At 44.6% G+C, this 14,905-nt stretch overlaps 1 long non-coding RNA gene across 1 annotated transcript; it reads left to right on the forward strand.

Annotated features, from left to right (window-relative positions):
* The first annotated feature begins 584 nt into the window (after positions 1–584).
* Positions 585–4,664, forward strand: LOC129710489 (uncharacterized). The gene is made up of 2 exons (XR_008725684.1): positions 585–792; positions 1,869–4,664. It is a non-coding gene; the product is annotated as an uncharacterized LOC129710489 (long non-coding RNA).
* Positions 4,665–14,905: the final 10,241 nt, after the last annotated feature.

Here is a 14,905-nt window from a genome sequence, read left to right on the forward strand (position 1 = left end):
TAAGCCCCGCTGCGCCAGCTCACTGACAAGGACACTGTTTAGATATGGCACAAGCAGCAGCAGCGAGCTTTCAACACATGAAAACAATAGATGTCGTGTCCCGCCCACCCACTCTGGCGTACTTGGATGTTAACCAGCCAGTCACGCTGACCTGCGACGCATCCCGGTACAGGCTCGGCGCGGCGATCCTCCTAGAATATCAGCCGATTGCTTGTGCCAAATGGACCATGACGGACACAGAGAAGCGGTACGCGCAGATGGTGACCGGGTTATTAGCAGTGGTGTTCGCATGTGCGAAGTTCAATTATTATTTCTTTGGCAAAGCTGTGACAATCGAAACGGACCATCCTGAATTAACCGATACACGCTGCAAAGAATGATGCTGCAGCTCCAGAAGTACGACATCACCCTAATCTACAACTGTGGGAAGGCCATGTACCCAATGTAAGAACTATTTATAAATGTTGCATTTTTGTTTTTAAATCAATGTAACTATTGTTTTTATTTTTAATGCCGAATTAAAGCCCCGTACTGTCGGAAGGGCTTGCGGCAGCTGGTTTCATAGTGCCTTCCAAAGATCCTAGAGGAGCAAGATAGACCACTCCTCGAAAAACGCGTAGTATGACGTGTGTGATCATCGACGCCATTTTTCGAGGCATTTATTGAGCTTCCCCCACACTGTCATGGCGTTCTTATCTAAATTTCATCTCACTGCTCTGCTATCAAGTATTCTAATCGTAAATCTAAACGACCCGACCTGTCATTCTTTAGGTTCCCCAATAAAAAAGAAAGGTGAGAAAATATTTTTATTATTTTCAGTCGATATTCTGTCGTGAAAATGTTATTTTCTGTTCTCCCATCAACAGCCATTGGGAAACTAGGTTTGTCGGTACATTAGAAAGTTATTAGACTTATTTTTAATAGATCTTTACTTACCATAATAATAAAGACAATTTTAACACTTCTGTACATTTTAGGTTTTGTTCTTGTAAGGGATTTATTTCCAAAATATGGCCCGCGGACACATCAGGCCCAGTGACCACGGGATTTTTCGAGCTCAGATTCGTGTCCGAGAATGCGGCGGCTGTTACCTATTATATCCCTCGAATTGTCGAGACATCACAAGCAAAGATCACAAGCCCGCCGTGAAGAAGGGTGCAATCAAATATTATACAACTCTGCTCTATCATCTTTGGGTGCAATGGTGGGTCGGGGGGTTAGGCGGCGGCGGCCGCAATCAAAGATACGAGAGGAGCTCTGCTCTATAATCTTTGGTCGGAATGGGACGGCTGCGCGTTATAATGTGGTATCGTTCCACTCCCTCTCCCCCTTCTCCCTCTCCCCCATCTCCCTGTCCCCCTTCTCCCTCTCCCCCCTTCTCCCTCTCCCCCCTTCTCCCTCTCCCCCCTTTCCCCCCTTTTCCCCCTTCTCCCTCTCCCCATCTCCCTCTCCCCCTTCTCCCTCTCTTCTGTCTCCCCTCTCTTTCGATCTCTCTCTCCCCTCTTTTCTCTCGATCTCTCTCTCTCCCTCTCTTCTCTCGATCTCTCTCTCTCTCTTCTCTCGATCTCCCTCCCTTCCCTCTCTCCCTCCCTTACCTCTTCGTGAGAGTTGGCAGCTCTGCTATGCCTTGGGTCCAAAAGAGGATAGAAAGAAAATACTTAATGGTCTTTGTAAGAAGATTTTAATAAGCTCTTCTACATTTAAGGTAAATTGACATATTAGAGGCAAAATACATCTTCAACATACAGATCTCCACACAACTGAAAACAATTGCATTTAAGTGATATATCATCCATTGTTCAGGCATGTAGTTATGATCATCTTTTTTCTTATTAGTTAATCCTAAATGATATCTCCTGTAATTTCAGATGTCAACAGTGGGTCCAGAATACTCATCGACAAGATCTCCTGCACCGAACTGCAGAGTATTTGTCAAATAACTGCCGTCTTATGTACATTGTGTGAAATTGTGATTTGTTAACTGCACAAAACTAATGCAAATGGCGATATATTTATTATTGTATCTACGTTGGACATTTTGCTCTTTGGTGTCAGAACGCGGGGTGGGAGATTGCAACCTTCACGTGGTCCGCCCTGTTTCGACAAATGCAATCAACCCGGTGTGCACAGTCAAATAAGATCAAATAGAACAAGTTGTCCTACAACTTTAGGCTGTGCACGCCATACGCAATAAGAAGAAGAAGTGTCAGAACGCAGTCTGAAGAAGGCTTCCGACCTACAACGTCACCTATTCCTTTTCTCCAGAGATGCTGCCTGACCCACTGAGTTACTCCAGCATTTTGTGTCTATCTCTGTTTAGATTGGACTCGTGGGTGGAGATTGCGGCTGGTCTGGTGATCTAGAACGAGGGCCAAAGTCTCAGAATATGGGTCATGATATTTAGTAATGAGACAAGGAGCAGTTTCTTCACTCAAGGGCTGGGAATCTTGGAATTCTTTATTGCGTGAGATGGTGGAAGTCGAGCCCTTGAAAGGAGAGATTTTTTTTTTCAAATACAAAAAGGATGAAGGATAATGGAGAGAATGTGGGAATAAGGTGTTGAGTTGCAGGATCAACAATAATCTTACTGATGGTGGTGTGAACTTAGATGGCTTATCCTTGCTTCTATTTCTTACAGAGACACAGCACGGAAACAGGCCCTTTGGCCCACCGCGTCCGCATTGACCAGCGATCCCCGCACACTAACACCATCCTACACACACTAGGGACAATTTACACTTATACCAAGCCTACAAACCTGTATGTCTTTGGAGTGTGGGAGGAAACCGAAGATCTCGGAGAACACCCATTCAGTCACGGGGAGAATGTACGAACTCAGTACAGACAGCACCCACTGTAAGGCAGCAACTTTACTGCTGCACCACCATGCCGCCCTTAATCCACTAGGGCACTAGGTTACAATAAACTTCCTACATATTCCAGGAATGCATCTCATAAAAATGGGAGAGGTTTAAATGCATTGTAAAATCTGCTCTCAGTTTCCTAGATCGGTATTGCTCTAATGGCCTCTTTGTATCATTTTCTTTGATTTAAACCATCCATTGTTTTGCATTTAGATTTTATTTTTCCCCTGTGGATCACAAGGCACTGTTTGTTTCAGGGGTGACTCTAATCTCCAGCGTAATTTGACAAGACAGCCAAGAGGGCAAACACAGGCAGTTCAGAGCTGCTGCCTGTATCGCATGAGAGAACAAGAATGAGACCAACTTGTTTTTTGCAGATCATCAACCCCTGACTGATGTTATCAATGCCGATGGTGACTCAAGGAGACTCAACCAGGTGGTGGTTTACAAAGGTCCATGCCCATTGTTCCTCATGGCATACCACCAGCCTCAACAGATCACCTAGTCATAGAGTCTCACAGCGTAGAAGCAGGCCCTTCAGCTCAACTTGCCCACGCTGGCCAACATGTCCCATCTACACTAGTCCCACATGCCTGCATTTGGCCCATACCCCTCTAAACCTGTCCTAACCATCAAATAACCTAACAGAACTGTCATATGAGGAAAGATTTAAAAGACTAGGCTTGTATTCACTGGAGTTTAGAAGGATGAGGGGGGATCTTATCATATTGTTTACAGTGTACTATGTTTACAGATTCTGTTGTGCTGCTGAAAGTAAGAATTTAATTGTTCTATCTGGGACAAGCTAGATGCAGGAAATTGTTCTACATGACAATAAAACACTCTTGTTAGATGCAAGGGGATCTTATAGAAACATCTAAATGAATAAAAGGACTGAACAAGCTAGATACAGGAAAAATGTTCCCAATGTTGGGCGAGTCCAGAACCAGGGGCCACAGTCTTAGAACAAAGGGAAGGCCATTTAAGACTGAGGTGAGAAAAAACTTTTTCACCCAGAGAGTTGTGAATTTGTGGAATTCCCTGCCACAGAGGGCAGTGGAGGCCAAATCACTGGGTGGATTTAAGAGAGAGTTAGATAGATCTCTAGGGGCTAGTGGAATCAAGGGATATGGGGAGAAGGCAGGCATGGGTTATCGATTGGGGCTGATCAGCCATGATCACAATGAATGGCGGTGTTGGCTCGAAGTGCCAAATGGCCTCCTCCTGCACCTATTTTCTATATTTCTAGAACACTCATCCAGCAATCCTCGAGCCCACCAGCTCATCCCGTAGTCAATTCATCAGCTTTTCCATAAGAACTTCCATCAGTTCTTCCAAAAGAATGACAATCAGCCAATCTCGATTACCCTCAGCCCATCAAGCAGCCCCTTAATTCGCACAGAAGTCTGAACTATTGAATGCTCACTGCATCTCTTTCCATGTCAGCAAGTTAATATCCAGCTGCATATGAACCATGTGAAAAATGAATAAATAGATGCATGTGGTGCAGTGATTTGTGCAGCACTATAGGCCTGGAGACCAAGAGGAGTTCACCATTGAACGGAGTTTGAACGGGGGGCTTGAGGCCCCCGACCGAGGAAGAACAAAAGGAAGGGACTTGAACTTTATTTCGCCTTCCATCACAGTGAGGAATGTGTAGGAGTCACTTTGGTGAATGTCCGTATTAAAATGTGTTTTTGAGTGCTGTTGCTTTTAATTGTATGACTGACCTGGCCAATGAAATTCCTCGTATATTGCAAAACATACTTGGAAAATAAAATCTGATTATGATTCTGAAAAGCCTTTCCCTTCCATACTCTTTCCTCTCTTTGATCTTTTTGCAGCTGACTGCCTTTCTGTACTTGTTGCAAGAGATTGTCGCGGCATCCAGCATCCTCGGAGAATGTAGAATTAAAGGCAGAGGCAATGCCAGTTTTAAAGATGGTTATTTGCCTCAAGATTGGGTTATTGTATCTCCAGAACCTCCCCAGAGGCTCTGGGAGACACAAGGTTCAAGAGGGAACACAAAAAGCCTAATTAGGAAGAATATTAAGAGTAAGATTTTCAATTAAAATACTGTAATTGATGGAAACTTGCCTTTAAATTGGTTCCTGGATGAAACCCTGATGGTTCTCACATTGTCTCTTTAAATTTACTCTCCTTTTCACACTTGCATTAAAACACACAGCCACCACCATTCACAGTGATACTGCCCGGCAGTCTCATAATTACAGTCAACACAGCTACCTTGACAGCCACACAAAATGATGTAAATAAAAATTGTTTTCCTTGTTTAAGAAGTTCAATTTAGAATTATTTGAAATTGTGGGGGTTGGTACAAAATACTGTTGACCCACAAATGTGTTGCTATGAGACATTCACATTTAAAAAATCCATGTCTCAAAAAAAGCAAGAAGGTGCCCATGTTATTTGACCAACTTATCAGATGAATTTAAATATGTAGGTATGTATGCATTAGTTTTGCTCCTAATTCCCTTTTCCAAATCATTAATATATATGGTAAACAGTTGCAGCCCCAACACCAAGCCTTGTGGCAAAAAAATCCAGAAGATTAGTCAAACATGATTTCCCTTTCATAAATCCATGTTGACTTGGACAGATCCTTTTACTGCTATCCAAATGCCCCATTATTGCATCTTTAATAATTGACTCCAGCATCTTTCACACCACCAAAGTCGGGCTAACTGGTCTGTAATTTCCCGTTTTCTCTCACGCTCCTTTCTTGAAAAGTGGGATAGCATTAGCTATCCTCCAATCCACAGGAGCTGATCGTAAATCTATTGATCGTTGGAAAATGATAATATATATAAATATATATGTATGTGTATATATGCATGTATGTGTATATATGCATGTATATGTGTGTATATATGTATGTGTATATATATATATATGTGTTATATATGTGTATATATGCATGCATATAAATGTATCAATATGTATGTGCATTTGTATGTGTGCATATGTATGTGTATGTGTGTATATATGTGTGTGTATACATATATATATATGCATATATATATTATTACTATATAATTATATATATAATTGCCTTTATGGTTTGTGTATATCATCTTACAAGACAAATAAATTAATAGTGATGATTTAAATCAAAGTTGCTTCTGATACATGAGAATAAACTTTATTATCTCTAACTTGCCTCTCACACACAGACACACATTCATATAAATATATTAAATATATATACGTTAAATTTAATTTTTTGCAATGTGTGTTAAAGCAATACAATGCAAGGGAAACTACACAAAGGAGGGGGCTGTTACCGCTACAAGATACTCGAGGATCTTTGCTTTGGATCAAAGATTATAGCGGAGCTCTTTAATCTTTGCTTTGGATCACAGCGGGTGGCATACCGGAAGTCGCGTGTCGCATTGAAAAATGGCGGCCGTGACGTTCCGTCACGTACTACACGTCAGCCCATTGAATTTCGGAAGAGTGGTCTATCTTGCTCCTCTAGGATCTTTGGTGCCTTCATTGTTGGTAGGTGCTGTCCTTTCAAACCCGCTGCCGCAAGCTCTTCACACAGGACAGGATTTTAACTCGGCATTGAAACTCAAAAAAGAGTTACATTGATTTAAAAACGAAAGTTACATGTATAACTTGTTCTTACATTCGGGAACCTGGTTAATTAAATGTTGGGGTTATTTCCCTGTACTAACTATGCCTTTGCTTTAGCCGGTGTTCACATCCATTCCATCCCTTCTTCGCGAAGATGTGAGATTTCATTAAGAGCACACTTGGTTGAACAGATGCAAACGGCATGAAAAGCGTCTCTTCCATGCGCGCAATACATGAAGCCGATGAAATGAGATAACTGTCACACCAAAGAAAGGCACAAAATGCTGGAGTGACTCAGTGGGACAGGCAGCATCTCTGGAGAGAAGGAATAGGTGACGTTTCGGGTCGATAATCTTCAGACCCGGTGTTCAGGTCTGGAGAATAGTCTCGATCCGAAACGTCACTCGTTCCTTCTCTCGAGAGATGCTGCCTGTTCCGCTAAGTTATCCAGCTTTTGTGTTGATCTTCGGCTAAAACAGTTTACATATTATCTGGCGGTTTGTGCGTGGGAGCTTGTGTTCGTTCCGCGGACAACCAGACAGTAATAAATAAAACGTGCTTCTTAAAAAACAGGAGGGGGGGGGGGGGGGGGGGAGGGGGGGGGGTGTGGGCGGAGATAAAATTGTTCGTGTCATGCAGGCAATGACACGACGGCCAGGGTCCGGGGGTCGGAGGAGGGTGATCACCATGGGGGTTGGTGTCCAATGGCGGTGCATCGCGGTCAGTGACTCCGGGTGGGCAGAGGGGCCAGCCTGCTGTCCCACACCCGACCCACAGCCCGTCACAGTACGGCCGCACGGGAGAGACTAGGCGGAGGGCGGCCGTGTCAGTGGGAGAGTGGGGCCTGTCCGTTGGATGCGCACCTTCGGCCGCATACAACTTGGTGCTTGGGTTCAGATTGCCTAGTCACCTATGGCTTGTGTGGGAAAATGACCCCCACCGTCCGGTCTCCACCAGGCAGTGATGTGATGGACGCGGGGGCTGGACGTATCGCTGGTCTCCGGCAAAGTCATGTCCGTCCCCGGCAGCGTCATGTCCGTTATATGACTTTACGGTTGAGCGGCATTCAGTTCGTTGGCTTGTAGGCGATGCAGCCTTTCGGGTAGGTGGCATTTCGGCAGAGCGGCCATTCGGTGTGTTTCCTTTCTGGCGACGCAGCCTTTTGGTTAATTGGCTTTTAGGTGTCCCGCCCTTTCGGTTAGTTTGCTTTTAGGCGTCCCACCCTTTCGGTTAGTTGGCGTTTCGGCGTCATACTCTTTCGGTTATGGCGTCTCGCCTTCGTTTCCATTCGGTTATTTGACTTCCACTTCTTTGCTTCGGCTTCTCGTCCTTCGACGCCACGTCCGCACATGCCCAGAAGACTCAATAAATCATGACGACGCGTGAAAGGTCACAAATATAAACCACTGTCTTCCCAGAGAAATCCGAGTCTAATTTGGCGCAAGTTGCAACAAATAATTATTGTTTTCGATACTAAGAATGATTGCAGGTTTGAAAGCATAGTTTCAACTGTTGTTCTTAAGTTAGGATAGAAACTCGGGCTATTATATATATTAAAATGTGCTGCACAGGACGATGGTGCAGCAGAAGAGTAATTGCCATTGTGCGTCAGCTAACTGTGTCCCGAAGTGCAATCCCGACAACGGGTATGTACGGAGTTTATACGTTCTCCCCGTGACCTGCGTGGGTTTTCTCCGAGATCTTCGGCTTCCTCCCACATTCCAACAACGTAAAAGTTAATTAGCTTAATATAAATGTAAAGTGTTCCTAGTGTGTGTAAGATAGTGTTCATGTGCTGGGATCGCTGAATGGTGCAGACTCGGTTGGCCGAATGGCCTGTTTCCGCGCTGTATCACTGAAACTGAAAACATTTTTTAAAAAAATGAGCTCACTGGACTTCATCCGCCGTCTGGAGCACGACCGGTGCCAAGGGAAGACTTAGAGCCCTGCTACGAACACAGCCGCCAGCCACTGACTCTAAGGGTAAGTAACAGTTGTTCAGTATAGATTCCGTAATAATAATTGTATGATTAATATTTTGTGTGGTCTCAGATTCCACAACTAAATAACCACAGTGAAAACATCTGGAGTAAGTGCTGCTTGTCGATTACAAGGAGAAAGCTGGAAGAGGGGCGGGGACTGGATGCAGGTGAGCATGTAGCTACTTGTGAAAAGTGAGGTGCTGTTTCTCCAATTGGCGTGTGGCTTCACTCTGCCAATGGTGGAGGACAGGGGCAGAAAGGTTAGCATGAGTACGCAAATGGGAGTAAAAATGGTTAGCAAGCGGAAGATTCAGGAGGCCGCTGACGAAGCATGTGTTCAGCAAAACAGGTGCCTATTTCGTACCGAGGTGCAGTGAAAAGCTTTTGTTGCGCGTTAATACATGATTACAATCGCGCCATCCACCTTGTACAGATACATGATAAATGAAATAACGTGAATAACATTTAGTGCAAGATAAAGCGTGTAAAGTCCGATTGAAGAAGGTCCAATGAGGTAGATCGTTGCTCAGGACCGCTCCCAAGTTGTTGGTGGTATGATTCCGTTCCCTGGTAACAGCTGAGAAGAAATTGTCCCTGAATCTGGAGGTGCGTGTTTTCAAACTTTTATACCTTTTGCCCGATGGGAGAGAAGCGAAGAGGAGGTTTCAAGGGTGCGACTCGACCTTTATTACCGCGGCATAGTAAGATGTAAGGTTGGTGATAGTTGTTGGTGAAATGATGAACTTCCTGCGCCTTCTATGGAGGTAGAGGCATTTGTGTGTAGAAATACAAGCTGCGTATCCTGCTATCTCTACCAACACTCTGCATGTTCTGTGGGAACCATGCTTTTTCTCCATTAATTGTTCTCTTATCAAATTTAGAAATAAACGCTGTGCGAGGATGGGACACTAAGTAGGCACAGCAAAGTCAGTCAAACCTGATATTATTTGCGCTGATAGTGTGGCACCAGTGTCATCGTCGCCTTGCTTGGCGACATCACCAACTCGTGCCCCTAGTGGCGCTATATTTGCAGCACTTTGCCGCCTATTAATTGTTGTCGTGAATTTAGTTCGTGACGTCACTTCGTTCTCTGGTAAGGTGCATTTTGTAAAGATTTCTAACAATTTCGCCTGTGCAGTTTGTAAATAGTTCCAACAATTTTCCTTTTAGCTTTGCAGCCAAGTGAATGATCCGTCTTGAAAACTCGTATCTTCCCTAGATCACATCAGAGTCTATTTACTGGGTTTCTGTTTATCTCAGGTTACTCTTGGATTACAGTTTACATTAACATGTGTACAATTCAATGCACTTTTCTTGGAAATGGTGGAGTCATTAAGGCACAATGCACGCGTCCAATGTTAATGTTACGGCCCCCTCCCCCATCCCCACGCACCCCCCCCCCCCCCCCCCTTAAAACCACCCTTCAAGCTGTCTCCTCCAACCGCTCTGCCATCACCAGTGGAGCCAATACGACTGCAACCCACAATGCTATTCATTGTGTTCGATCCGCCAAGGGCTGCCGGATCTCCCGATTGCTAACGTTTTAAAATGCCCATTCTCATGCCCTTATTGACCTTATTATTCTCGGTTTCCACCAGTGTCACATGCAAACTGGAGGAACAGCGGCCCATATTCCGTTTGGGAAGCTTAAAACGCAACGGTATGAGCATTGAATTCTGCATCAAAAGGTAACTTTTATCAACCTCTCTCCACCTTCCCGTTCCCGCTCCCCAGCAAGACGAACACATATTCCTCCCATCACCACCCCCACCCACCTTCCCACCCCATCCCCAACCTTCAACCTGTTTCCTCGCTTCATAAATCGCAACTGAACAACTATCGCATCAACAGCTGATGCAATCAGCCTTATCTGTTTCATGTGTGGCTTTTCCAACTCTCAAGTTGCCTTTTGTACTCTTTACTACTCCTGAACTCTGCTCGTGGAAGGGAATACGATATGTTTCTTTAATTCGCAACAATTTGCATGTCTATTTCATTACGTTACAATGTAAATATGGTCCATCATTTGAATCAATCTTTGTTGACATTTCTCATCTCGGAACGTTTGACATTACTCAATATTTTACCGATGAAGTTGGCGAACAGCCGCGCAATGTAAATATTTCTGTCCATTCTGTCCATATCAATAATTACTAAACAAAACTTCTTAACTCTGTGAGAATTTAATGGTCCCATAAAATCAGTCTAAATATCTTTCAAGCGTTCTAACAGCCGCTTTCTGTGTCCCATTCGGATATTGTATTTCATGCCTTTCGTCGTATTTAGCGCAAACAATACATTTCCGACAGTTTGGCTCCATCCCTCCTATACTTAACCAGGACCAATGCTGCTTTAATAGGTACAACACTCTGTCAGGTCCTGCATGGCATAATTTCACATGTTGCTATCTTATGCATCGTGGTGCCATCACATCTCCTGTGTGACTTCTCCATACTCCCTCTTCTGTCGAGCATCCCTCTTCAAAGCTTTAATTTGTTCCTCTCAATGTACCGCAGCCGCATTAATCTCTTCCACGTCTAATACACCTTCCATCCCTTGTAATCCAGTGCTCAATAACGTCAAATATCGCTGTATGTGCAGCGATACTTGCGTTGCTATATCCTAATATGTGTGCCTTTTCCCCCTCCCCACTTGTGCCTGACCTTTTATAATACTTTCCTCCTTTCCCACAGAAGGCTGGGGAGGCCAGGTCAATGGATATTTTAAGGCAGAGAATTATGTTTGATTGGTACGGGTGTCAGGGGTTATGGGAAGAAAGCTGTAGAAGAGGGAGAAATATATCACAGCTTACTGGATGGAGGAGTAGACTTGATGGGCCAAATGGCACGATTCTGCTCCTATCACACACCCTTATGTACTTAGATAGGGAGCACTGTGGCCATGTGGTGTGTACGAATTCCCGGATATTATTTCAATTTCCCCACTGTCCCACTGGTAGTTAGGAATCCCTTCCATGTCTTGTCAGCATATAGTCGACTAAAAGTCCAAAGGCACTACGTCTGCCTGTACAATTGTTAATCTCTTTGTCTGGTCCTAGTTCAAGCGCTCGTACCGGTAGCACTAATTCTGCCACGTGAGCGGTGTCCATTACCAGCAGTGCTGCCCTTTCTAAGACATAGTCTTCCACATAGACCACCGCCCATCCTGTTATAACTTCCACGTCATGATATTTCCTGGATCCATCTACACAATTTCTCAATCTGGCTAATGCAAAATTACCTTCCAGTACGCGACCCTCGTTTTCTGCTGCAATAAAGGTTAACCCATTTAGAACGGAGACGAGGAAACACTTTTGCTCACATGGAGTTGTGATTCTGTGGAATTATCTGCCTCAGAGGGTGGACGCCGGTTCTCTCAATACTTTCAAGAACGAGTGAGACAGGGCTCTTAACGATAGCGGAGTCAGGGGATATGGGGAGAAGGCTGGAACGGGGTACTGATTGTGGATGATTAGCCGTGATCACATTAAATGGCGGTGCCGGCTCGAAGGGCCGAATGGCCTACTCTAGCACCTATTGTCTATTGTCTAATTCGTTTTAATAAACTCAACTCTTCGCCATCCGTTGCAATCCAATCAACTGGATTTATCCCTGTATACATTTGTATCTATACCGATTGATCTCGAGGCATCAGAACCGCTTCCCATCTAGCCACATGGTTGCCTGGTATAGTGTTTATTTTCGCAGCGTTCAGAAAATGCACAGCGGTGTGGTTCAATTGGTTCAATTCCTAGCGTTATATCCGCATTAATTACAACATAGTTTCACACTCCATGAATCGCAATCGACGGCAGACAAACAGTTCGTAATTCCTGCTGTTACCGAGACGCATTTAGTTAAATAATATGTCACTGGTCTTTGTGGTCCTTTGTATTGCTACATTACCATTGCATTGTAGCTGTCGGTGTCTAGAGCATATTATATATAAGGGGTACACAAAATATGAGGAGGAACAGCACCTCATATTCCGTTTGGGGAGTCTGCATCCTGCGGGCATGAACATCGAATTCTCCCAATTTTGTTAGTCCTTGCTGTTTCCTCCCCTTCCTCAATCCCCTTGCTGTCTCCTCCCATCCCCCAGCCTTCGGGCTCCTCCTCCTTTTTCCTTTCTTGTCCTCGCCCACCCCCGCCCCCGATCAGTCTGAAGAAGGGTTTCGGCCCGAAACGTTGCCTATTTCCTTCGCTCCATAGATGCTGCTGCACCCGCTGAGTTTCTCCAGCTTTTTTGTGTACCTTCGATTCCCCAGCATCTGCAGTTCCTTCTTAAACATTATGTATAAGGGGCTCTGATTTCCTGGAAAGCCCAGCGGTAGTGCGCTAAATATGGGTTTATTTACATTATCCTTGGCTGTGTATTGATGTGGAGCCGATTCAACGAGTTTAATAGCTCTCCCTCACCTCACACGAGGTTCTGTATTGTTTCTGCCATCGCTGGATATTTAGGTATAAAGCTCCGATTGTAATTTAGAAATCCCGGCATTCTCCGTACCCCCCAAGGCAGTCGACTCACCATATCCTTTCTCGCCACTCTCACCTGTTTATTACCTTACCCTGGATTATGCTCCAAATATTGTCCTGTAAATTGAGCTATTGGATATTCTCAACCCCACCCGCCGCGTTCCCAAAGCCTTGGCTAACACGGCCAGATGACCCCTCGTGAGTCTAGATGCAATCAGGTCATCCATATAATTTACGATTGCATTCACATCAGCCTCCAAGCCTAATGTCACTAGTTTTTGTCATTAGTTGAAATATTATTGGTTGACTGGTTAACCGTTGAGTCAACCTTGCCCATGTATACTCTTGGTGCCTAACAGTAAAAGTAAAAGTATTCAGGAACTCCCTGGATAGCGGAATATCCAAAACCGAGTAGGTATGTCCACTACTGTAAATCATTTTGTTCTCGGATCCAATCACTGCTGCGTATGCCACCGTCGGGTGCGGGTGAGTATTAACGTTGTTCAAGGCAGTATCGTCGATGGTCAGTCGATATGACTCATCTGGCTTATTTTTTGGCTAAATTAGACTGTTCGCAACGGATCGAGTGAGTCTCACTGTACCGACTTCTCTTAGCATCTTGCAACATCCCCTCCAGCATTAGCGGCTCCAGTTTTATTTGGTATTTTTATCTGGTTTGTACACTTGCCCTCGATCTGCACTTGATATATTTTTACTATTCCACAGTTTTGTGCACGCTTCACTCTCCATCCAAGTCAAGTCAAGTCACGAGAGTTTATTTTCATGCGTCCTAGATAGGACAATGAAATTCTTGCTTGCTGCAGCACAACATGATATTGTGAGCAAAAATACAGAACAGTTCAGTTCAATATACACATAAATGAGCAGATAAAGTGCAATAGGTTGTTGCAGTTCAGAGTATGTTTGTTGGCGAGTTTAATAGCCCGATGGCTGTGGGGAAGGAGCTGTTCCTGAACCCGGGTGTAACAGATTTCAGGCTCCTGTACCTTCTGCCCGATGGTAGCAGAGAGATGAGTGCGTGGCCAGGATGGCGTGAGTCCTTGATGGTCCTTTTTCAGGCAGCGACTGCGATAGATCCAGTCGATCATGGGGAGCTGAGAGCCGATGATGGACTGGGCAATGGACACAACTTTCTGCATTCTTTTCTGCTCCTGAACCCTCAGGTTGCCGAACAAGGCCACGATGCAACCAGTCAGCATGGTCTCTAGTGTGCACCTGTAGAAGTTCGAGAGAGCCATCTTTGACATACCGATTCTCCGCAATCTTCTCAAGATGTAGAGGTGCTGATGTGCTTTCTTTATAATTGCAGCAGTATGCTGGGACCAGGAAAGATCTTCGGAAATATGCAGCCCCACGAATTTGAAGTTATTGTCCCTTTGGTATAAGTGGGATTGTGGGTTCCTATCCTACCCCTTCTAAATTCCACAATCAGTTCCTTGGTGTTGATGGTGAAACTCGGGGGTGGGGGTGTTGAGAGCCAAGTTATTGTGCTGGCTCCATTTGGTGAATCGGTCGATCTTACTTCTATATTCTGACTCGTCCCCAATCATCTATTCTACATATTCCGGTTGCATCGTGGCTTGGTTCGGCAATTTGAGCGCCCAGGAGAGGAAAAGACTCCAAAAAGTAGTAAACACTGCCCAGTCCATCTTCGGCTCTGACCTTCCTTCCATCGAGGGGATTTATCGCAGTCGCTGCCTCAAAAAGGCTGGCAGTATCATCAAAGACCCACACCATCCTGGCCACACACTCATCTCCCCGCTACCTTCAGGTAGAAGGTACAGGAGCCTGAAGACTGCAACAACCAGGTTCAGGAATAGCTAATTCCCCACAGCCATTATTAATAACCCATTTTCTGTTATTTGCACTTTATCAGTTTATTTATTCGTGTGTGTATAGATTTGGATTGTGGTATATGGACACACTGATCTGTTTTGTAGTAAATGCCTACTATTTTATG

Source organism: Leucoraja erinacea, chromosome 28, assembly GCF_028641065.1.
Source record: "Leucoraja erinacea ecotype New England chromosome 28, Leri_hhj_1, whole genome shotgun sequence".
Classification (NCBI taxonomy): domain Eukaryota; kingdom Metazoa; phylum Chordata; class Chondrichthyes; order Rajiformes; family Rajidae; genus Leucoraja; species Leucoraja erinaceus.